Here is a 9,065-nt window from a genome sequence, read left to right on the forward strand (position 1 = left end):
TTTTTTTTTTTTAATGATAGTTACAGAGAGAGAGGGAGGCAGAGACACAGGCAGAGGGAGAAGCAGGCTCCATGCACCGGGGGCCCGATGTGGGATTCAATCCCGGGTCTCCAGGATCACGCCCTGGGCCAAAGGCAGGCGCCAAACCGCTGCGCCACCCAGGGATCCCTATCACCTCTTTCTTGTGGGGGAGCATGCCATCTGTCTTCAGCCGCCGATTTCAATATCACAGGGAAGGCTGGCCCTTCTGCTTCAAGACCAGAACCCCATATTGTCAGATGTCATAACCTTCTTGCCATGTGATAACTAGGATTTGGAAAAAAAAAAAAAAAAAAGCATTGACTAGGAGACCTTCCACCTGGACATCCAAAATCTTGGACACGTGGGGATCCCTGGGTGGCGCAGCGGTTTAGCGCCTGCCTTTGGCCCAGGGCGTGATCCTGGAGACCCGGGATCGAATCCCACGTTGGGCTCCCAGCGCATGGAGCCTGCTTCTCCCTCTGCCTGTGTCTCTGCCTCTCTCTCTCTCTGTGTGTGTGTGTGTGACTATCATAAATAAATTTAAAAAAAAATTAAAAAAAAAACAAAGAAACAAAAAGAAAAAACAAAATCTTGGACATGTGAAAGTTTGAGAGATTATAAACGTTCTTTTCAGGTTCATGATCCTGAGGAGGGTGATTGAAGTGCCCTCTTTATGAAGATCCACCAAGGAACTTCTTTTAGGAATATTTTGAGTTTCTCTTGATTGTCTGATTTGTTTCTATTTTCTAATTTTTGCATCAACTGCCAGGCAGCTCAGAGAAAGATCTTTGGCCTTCTTCCAGCAAGTGTCCAGTCTCATGGGTGCTATTTTGTGTACAAGGCCCCATGCTCCAATCTCCTCGCTGTTTTCTTTACATCTCGTTGCAATGTATTCTCATAGATTACATGCAAGTCCTCTTTGGACTAAGATGGGAGTATAACAATAAATAAATAAACAATAAATTACAAATAAGCAAATGCAAAACCAGAAGGGAGAGAGGGCAAGACTCAGAGGGCTTTGGGTGTATTATTAGGACTTTCCTATATTGGAAAATAAAAAAATGTGGCTTCCGAGATGGTCTAAGATCAATGTGTTTGTGTGCAAGATGGGAAAAAAGAAGACCATGTGAGATATGTTCCATCCCAAACAGGGTGGAGAAAGCAGACTTTTTATCTGGAGGGTTTGGTGGCTGTCCAGAGAGTACAGGCAATTGACCTTTTTATTTATTTTTGTGTGTGTGCAATTGACCATTTTGATGTCTGAGGTGGCTCTCAGGGAACCTTTCTACAGGTTGACCTATTATTCCTCAGTCTCTAAACTCAATCTCATTTTATATAGGGAAGATTCCTGAGGCTCAAAACCAAGCTTCTCCACACCTGCCCTCCAAACTTGGCTGAGACCTTCTGCTCAGTTCTGGTGACTGGGTCCATCCTCCAGTGACCTCTCTGGTCACATACAGTCCTGCTCGTTCTTCCAAGCTCTTCCTGGAGCCAGGGTCACATGGTGGATCTCAGTGTGGTGACCAGGCCCTGCTTCCTTCCACCAGTCCAAGAGTCAGGCAGAAAGAACACTGCAGCAGGAGTTCAAAAGCTAGAAACCAGTTTCTGAAGCCTAACCCTGGGTTTTAGCATCTTCTGGGGCAAGTTATCACTTGTCCTGGTCTCAGTTTCTACCTGTACCAAACGAGATCAAAACATTACATATTTCCAGCATTAGCATGAGGATCCAAGGGGGCAGTATATGTCAAAAACGTAGACGGGCGTCTGGCACATGAGATGTGCAGTGAAAGCTGGCCGTTATTCTGATGAGTCAGCAAGAAGGCTTTGTGGGGGGCCCCTGGGTGGCTCAGTCGGTCAAGCGTCTCCTTCGGCTCAGGTCATGATCCCAGGGTCCTGGGATTGAGCCCCACATTGGGCTCCCCAGTCAGCGGAGAGTATGCTTCTCCCTCTGCACCTCTGCTACCCTGCTCAGGCACACACACTCTCTCTCCTCTCTCTCTCTCAAAAATATATAAATAAATAAAATCTTTAAAAAAGAAGAGGAAGGTACAAACATGGAATTTCCTCCTTAGCCATGCTGTGCCGGGGATGTTACTGAAGGCTAGCCAAAGCTCACCTTTCCCCAAGCATCCAAGCAGCATGGGCAGATTTATAATGCAGCTACTGGAGCCAAGTTTAGGTTCCAGGCCCCGGATGGGGCACTACAGTATGTTCATGGGGTTGTGTATTTTTGTTTAGTGCATAAATGTAAGACGTTTTTGCATTCTTTTTCTTAAGAAGGACCACTCAAATCATCTGAGATTCAGGCCTCACGAAGCCTGGCTCCACCTGGTATCAAGTCATAGCATATCTCTGGCACCACCACCACCCCATGGCCAGATGCGTGCTGCAGCAGGTAGATTGATAGATGGGTACAGACTTCCAGATATGATTGTACATGTTAAAAAGGCTAATTTGAAACACTGCCATCCACTTAGATGAGCCACCTTTGCCCTAAAAGAAAGAATATAAAGTTCTTCTGATCTGTCTTTAGAACTTCATGAACACTTACATCATACCCCAGAGGTAGCTCTCTCTCAACAACAATGCCTTCTTCACCTTGCTGCTTAATCAAATTTCACACCATTCCCCGATCTTGCAGATGAATTGCTATGAGGAATGCTCTGATCCCAGGCTATGTCGCCTCCTCTGTTTGTGCTGGTGGCTTTTTGCGGCCCTACCCTATCAGGAGCCCACTAGTTCCCACAGCTGAGCCCACTAGACTTTGCAGAAATTGCATTCCACAGCTCAACAAAACACATTTTGCCATGAATTTAAAACAGCCTCTACAGGTAACTGTCACGCTTTCTTTGGCAAAGAAAAAGAAATCACCGAAACCTGGAAAAGATGGAATGTAATAGCAATATATAATAGATATTAGTTCTTAACAGAGCAAATCCTTGATGCTTAGGGCCAACGACGATGCCACCCAAATGCCTCTGCAGTTACCTCTCATGAGTCTAGGTGACCCTCTTAGTACACCTAACCCCCCTTTCAGTCTGCAGCCATAGAGAGGAACCCAGCAGGGGATGGAGAGCAGATTGTCATCCCTGTGTTAGGATCACGTCTATCAGAGCACAGGGTAGACATGAGAGAGAACACCACAGGCATCACAAGGGAGATCATGATGTTTTCTTTGTCCCTTTTCAGTCAGGGGTGGCCAATGCCCAGGCTGGTCCCAGCCCTTAATGGGGTGAGTGTCTCTAACTGTGCCAAGTGTCAGCTCTCCTTCTTGAAAAGCACTATACCGTTGTCCCTTGACCAACACAGGTTTGCTTGCTTGTATGTGGATTTTTTTTTTTTTTGACAAATGTAGTATAATACTATGAATGTATTTTCTCTTCCTTATGATTTTTCTCTAGCTTTAAGAATACAGTATATTAACCATATAAACACACAAAAAGTGTGTTGTGTCTTATTGGTAAGGCTTCTAGTCAACAGTAGGCTATTCGTAGTTAAGTTTTGGGGGAATCAAAAGTTATATGTGGATTTTTGACTATGCCAGGGTCAGTGTGTCTAACCCCCACGCTGTTCAAGGGTCAATGGTACTTTATCCTGATATGCCCATACAGCTATTTACAGAAGGGTAAAATAGGCTTCCTTTTATTTTCTGTAATGAAAATGATTATTATTTTATTTTCCGATTACAAATAACATAGACTCATTGTAAAGACTTTGAATGATAACTCAGAGATATTTAAAAAATATTTAAATATTTTAAATACTTGCAGTCCCACCACCTTGAGAGAACCACTGCTAACAGAACCATCTTTTCATGTAGACACACAAACTGTAATATGCATATATATGGATATAGATACAGATATCTAGATATATAGATACTTATAGATACTATAGATTTTATTTGAGAGAGAGAGAGAGAGAGTCGCACAATTGCACAATTGGGGGTGAGGGCAGGGTGGGGCTGAGAGAGAGGAAAAAGCAGGCTCCCCACGAAGCAGGAAGCCTGACTCTGGGCTCTATCCCAGGACCCTGGGATCATGACCTGAGCCGAAGGCAGACACTTAATAGGATGAGCCACCCACGCACCCCAAGATACATGTGGTTTTATCATAGACATTTCCTCTCTCTCACTCCTCCCTACCCACCCTCTGTCCTCCAGATAATCATCCTAGGAATATGCTGTGCTTACAGATGCTGAATCTTGAGGGATAAATAGGAGTCAAGGAGCAAAGGAGGAGAGGGGACGGGCAGTGCAGACAAGGAAAACAGCACGTGCGAAGGCAAGGAAGCAGGAGCTCTTTGAGCAGTGCTTCTCAAAACCTCAATGCATACACGTTACATTGGTTGAAATGCAGATTATGAATCAGCAGATCAGGGATGGGGCCTGAGATTTTTTTGAACTTCTAACAAGCTTTCAGGTGGTGTCTGTGCTGCTGCATCACACTTTGGGATGTGCTAAATTGCTGTGCTATGCAATATGGTACCTACCAGTCACTGATGACTAAGTTTAAATTAAAGGTAAATAAAATTTAAAAATCAGTTCCTGGGATCCCTGGGTGGCGCAGCGGGTTAGCGCCTGCCTTTGGCCCAGGGCGCGATCCTGGAGACCCGGGATCGAATCCCACGTCGGGCTCCAGGTGCATGGAGCCTGCTTCTCCCTCTGCCTGTGTCTCTGTCTCTGTCTCTCTCTCTGTGACTATCATAAATAAATAAAAATTGAAAAAAAAAGTTAAAAAAAATCAGTTCCTTCGTTGTACGGCTCACACGTCAGGTACTGACTAGCCGCGTGTGGCTGCCATCTTGGAGAGCACAGTTATAGAACATTTCCATTATTGCAGAGAGTTGTATGGAGCAATGCTGGACAGAGCATTCAGGGGCTTACAAATAGCTGAGTATGGCTGGATCCTAATAGGTCTGTGGGGGGGGGCGGGGTAGAAAGATAGACAAGGAATGGGTCTTGGTCCTGGTGGCAGTGAGGACCATTTAAGGATTTCCAATGGTGTGGAGGCTGTACTGAGGGAGGGAAGACTGGAGGCAGGGAGGTGGAGTGGAGGCTGCTGTGGTGGGCCAGAAAGTACATGGTGTGAGCTAGAACCAAAGTAACGGGGTGGGTAGGAGAGGGAAGACTCATGGGATGGTCTGTGGAAAGAACTGACCGAATAGAAGGAGGGAGGAAGCAGGATGCTGAGAATGGGAGGAGGAGGAGGAGGAGGAGGAGGAGGAGGAGGAGGAGGCAGAGAGAGGCCATCACTTGGGCTGAGCTCTGGACAGCTGGCCCAAGGAATTGCTAGTCATTAAGAGGACACAGAAGGGAAGTGGGGGGTTGGAAGAACAGAAGGAACTGTGCTTGAGACAACTGTGTTGATTTTGTGGCGTCTCTGGCTCCTCCGGATGAGGATCGGTGCAGGACTTGGGGGTATCTGCTCCTTAAAGCCAGGGAGAGTGGTTTAGGCGAAGGGATCACCTCTGCATGGGAGGGGTTGTGGGGTGGGGGGATCCAGGGAGGCTGGGAGTCCAGCACTGGCATCCTGGCTCTGCCATAAGTCTGGGAAAATCACTCAGGCTTTTTTGGCCTCAGTTTATGATCTCTTGAGTGATGATAATGGTATTTTTATGTAAAAGGCTAAATTCTCTGGCTGGTTCATCAGTGCTCAGTCAGTGTTACTAATAATATTCTTGTTATCTGCCTTGCAGGATTGTCTTAGGGATGAGGGATGGCATGTGTAGTGTCTGATACTCAATAAGTGACTTTTATTATTGCCATTCCTAGGAAGTTGGTCAGCAGGAGCGTACAGAGTAAAAAGAGAAATGAACTGAGAGAGAATGTCGTCAGAACCAACACTTGAAGGGTAGGAACAAAAGAGGAGGAAGGAAGGGCCACAGATGTCGGTGGAAAAGGCAGAGATGAGTGGAGGCTCAGAAACCAGAGGGAAGGAGGAATCAAGGAAAGAGTGCTCAGGTATGTCTGATGCCACGGAGAGGTGGGGGGAAGATCAGGAGCATCGGATCTGGTCACCGAGAGGTCACTGGTGGCCTCGGAGAGCAGTTTCAGGGAAATGGGGAAAAGGAAAGTCAGACTGTACTGACCCGAGGGCTGAATAAGGCTGAGGCAATGGAGACCTATGTTGGCATGGTCTTTCTTCTTTTCTTTCCCTTCCTTTTCTTTCGTTTTTCTTTCTTTCTTCCTTCCTTTCTAATATTTTATTTTATTTATTCATGAGAGACACAGAGAGAGGCAGAGACACAGGCAGAGGGAGAAGCAGGGGAACCCAACGCCGGACTTGATCCCAGGACCCCGGGATCACGCCCTGAGCCGAAGGCAGCCGCTCAACCGCTGAGCCCCCCAGGTGCCTGGTGGCATGGTCTTTCTGAAGGTCTGTTGGGAAGGGGAGGAGAGTGTAGTACCTAGGGACTGGGACACATTTGATGGAGGAAGAGTTTATTCGGGTTGAAAGAGATAGAGCGTATACACATAGAGAACTAAGAGCCGAAGAGAAGAAGCGAGAGACAAGACAGGGCAAAATAACCCAAATAACAGATAGCCCGTAAGGCTGAGGGAGGCTGGTGGGAATGAAATCTGGAGCCCAGGGGCCAGGATATATTTAATGGTGGTCCAGGGGAGAGGTACCTGTTTACGGAGGTGGGAGTTTGGGGTAATACAAAGACAGTATCTGGGGGATCTCTGGGTGGCTCAGTGTTTTAGCGCTACCTTTGGCCCAGGGTGTGGTCCTGGAGACCCAGGATCGAGTCCCTCTTCGGGCTCCCTGCATGGAGCCTGCTTCTCCCTCTGCCTGGGTCTCCGCCTCTCTCTCTCTCTCTCTCTCTGTCTCCCATGAATAAATAAAAAATATTTAAAAACAAAACAAAACAAAAGACAGTACCTGCCCATCAGTTCTCCTGTGCTTTTCCACCTGGCTCCCAGGTCCTCTAGGACAAGCTAAATTCAGAGTGGACAGATTTCTCTCAAATAATCAGGTCAATGGATTCCATTTTCTTTCAACTGAATCATAAGCATTTTTAATACCAAATACAGATTACTCTGAATTTAACTCCAAAGCAGTTAGGCAATAAGTTAACTTCTTAACTTCATGTCTTCATGTCTGTATTAATTATAATTAATTCTTTTTAATAGTTGAGAAGACATTTTTCCTCTACACCAAATGGCTTTACCATTTTGAATGAATGACAGTTGTCATTTGGCCAGAGGTGCAAAGTCTTCAGATTGAGGTGGATTTCTCCTGAGTTCAAGGGAAACCCTATTGTAATTATTTCATAACCTCTTTGTGTTGTTATCATCTGGCCTGGGAGGCAAACATCCTGCATGACTACTCCCAACCCCACTAGGGTTGCCACTGAACTCCTACATTAGTGTCTCTTGGCTGAGATTTACTTCTCTGTTCTAAAATTCTTCCCACTGCAACTTGTCCACACTCAGTGACACAACTGAAGGAAAGGTAATACCTGTCTACGTGTCAGGTATCCAAAGGGACTATAACAAGACCAGATGGAAAACCAAAGGCATATATAGAAGATTCTAAGATAAGAAAGGTAAAGGGAGGGACACTCCGGTGGCTCTGCGGTTTAGCTCCTGCTTTTGCCCAGGGCATGATCCTGGAGACCCAGGATCGAGTCCCACAAGGGGGGGGGGGGGGGGGCTCCATGCATGGAGCCTGCTTCTCCCTCTGCCTGTATGTATCGGCCTCTCTGTGCGTTATGAATAAATAAATAAAATCTTTAAAACAAAAACCCAGGGACAGCAAAGTGGTGTTCCCTCTACCACTTTAACCCATTTTACATCCTTCTAGGAGTATCTACAAAGTAGTGGCTGGCTGCCAGGATTTAATAAAATCTACTCCATTTCCTCTCGGGCAGAACTCATCTTACGGCCTCTCCAGCCACACCCTACGCCAGGGCCTATCATTTCCTCTCCTAAAATCTGCTTGAATCGCTTTGCATTGTTCTCAGCATCAACCACACTTCACCAGGGCCACTGCTCCTGCGTCCCTAAATCCCATTATACTTTTGGGTCCTAAAAGGGGTCTCGTGCTTTCCTGGGGAGCCCCCGCCCCTGGGGGATGGCCGGTGCGCGCTGCTGGTCTCCCCGCGGGGGGGCGGCGTCCCACAGGATCCCGGGGCCTGGACCCGCAGACCTTTCGGACTGAAATCCCGAACCCACCACCTGCTAGCTCCTCGGCCACCTCGGCAAGCTACCCAGCGTGTCTCGGTTTCCCCACCTGAAACGTGGGGCTGATACGAGATACTCGCAGGACTGAGCGTTACCGGCGGGTGGACTCTCGGGGCGGTCCTACAGGGTCTCAGGGAGCAGGACTCCGAGGCCGGGCCAGGTGCTCGTCGGGGCTGGGCGCGGCCCAGGGCGGGGGGCGCGCTCCGGGACCGGCCCTGGGCCGCGGCGCTTCGGTTCCGTTACGGCTCGGCCCGACCCGCTGCCCGACCCCTCCGAGCGCGCCCCGCGCGCCGCCGCCACGAGCCGCGACTGTCCCCGGGGCCCGGCCCGCCGGCCAGGGAGGCGGCTCCGCGCAGGCCCAGCTCCCGCTCCCGCCGCCGCAGAGCCGGGGCGCCGGGCCGGCCGAGGGGCGCGGGCGCCGATCCGTGCGGGGATCCGCGCCGGGTCCGTGCGCCCCCCCGACCCCCGCCGGGTCCGTGCGCCCCCCCCCACCCCCGCCGGGTCCGTGCGCCCCCCCGACCCCCGCCGGGTCCGTGCGCCGCCCCCCACCCCCGCCGGGTCCGCGCGCCCCCTCCCCGGCCGCCAGGTCCATGCACCGCCCCCTCGTCCGTGTACCGCCCCCTCCCCCGCCGCCAGGACCATGCACCGCCCCCTCGTCCGTGCACCGCCCCCTCCCCCGCCGCCAGGTCCATGCACCGCCCCCTCGTCCGTGCACAGCCCCCGCCCACCGCCGCGTCCGTGCACCGCCCCCTCCCCCGCCGGGTCTGTGCACCGCCCCCTTCCCCGTCCGTGCACAGCCCCCTCCCCCGCCGCCGGGTCCGTGCGCCCTCCCCTCGCCTCCGGGGGCGGGCCGAGG

The 9,065-nt window shown here is 50.0% G+C and overlaps 1 protein-coding gene across 3 annotated transcripts in view; it reads right to left on the minus strand.

Annotated features, from left to right (window-relative positions):
• USP46 (ubiquitin specific peptidase 46) overlaps window positions 1-8,449 on the minus strand; it is a 93,104-nt gene extending 84,655 nt beyond the window's left edge. The window contains exon 1 of one of the 3 annotated variants that reach the window (XM_025435499.3): window positions 8,259-8,449. The gene's annotated coding sequence lies outside the window, so the exon portion shown is untranslated. The remainder of the gene's footprint in view (window positions 1-8,258) is intronic. The other 2 variants (XM_025435498.3, XM_025435500.3) reach the window with 2 other exon arrangements.
• Window positions 8,450-9,065: the final 616 nt, after the last annotated feature.

The sequence above is a fragment of the Canis lupus genome, chromosome 13 (genome assembly GCF_003254725.2).
Source record: "Canis lupus dingo isolate Sandy chromosome 13, ASM325472v2, whole genome shotgun sequence".
NCBI classification, from domain to species: domain Eukaryota; kingdom Metazoa; phylum Chordata; class Mammalia; order Carnivora; family Canidae; genus Canis; species Canis lupus.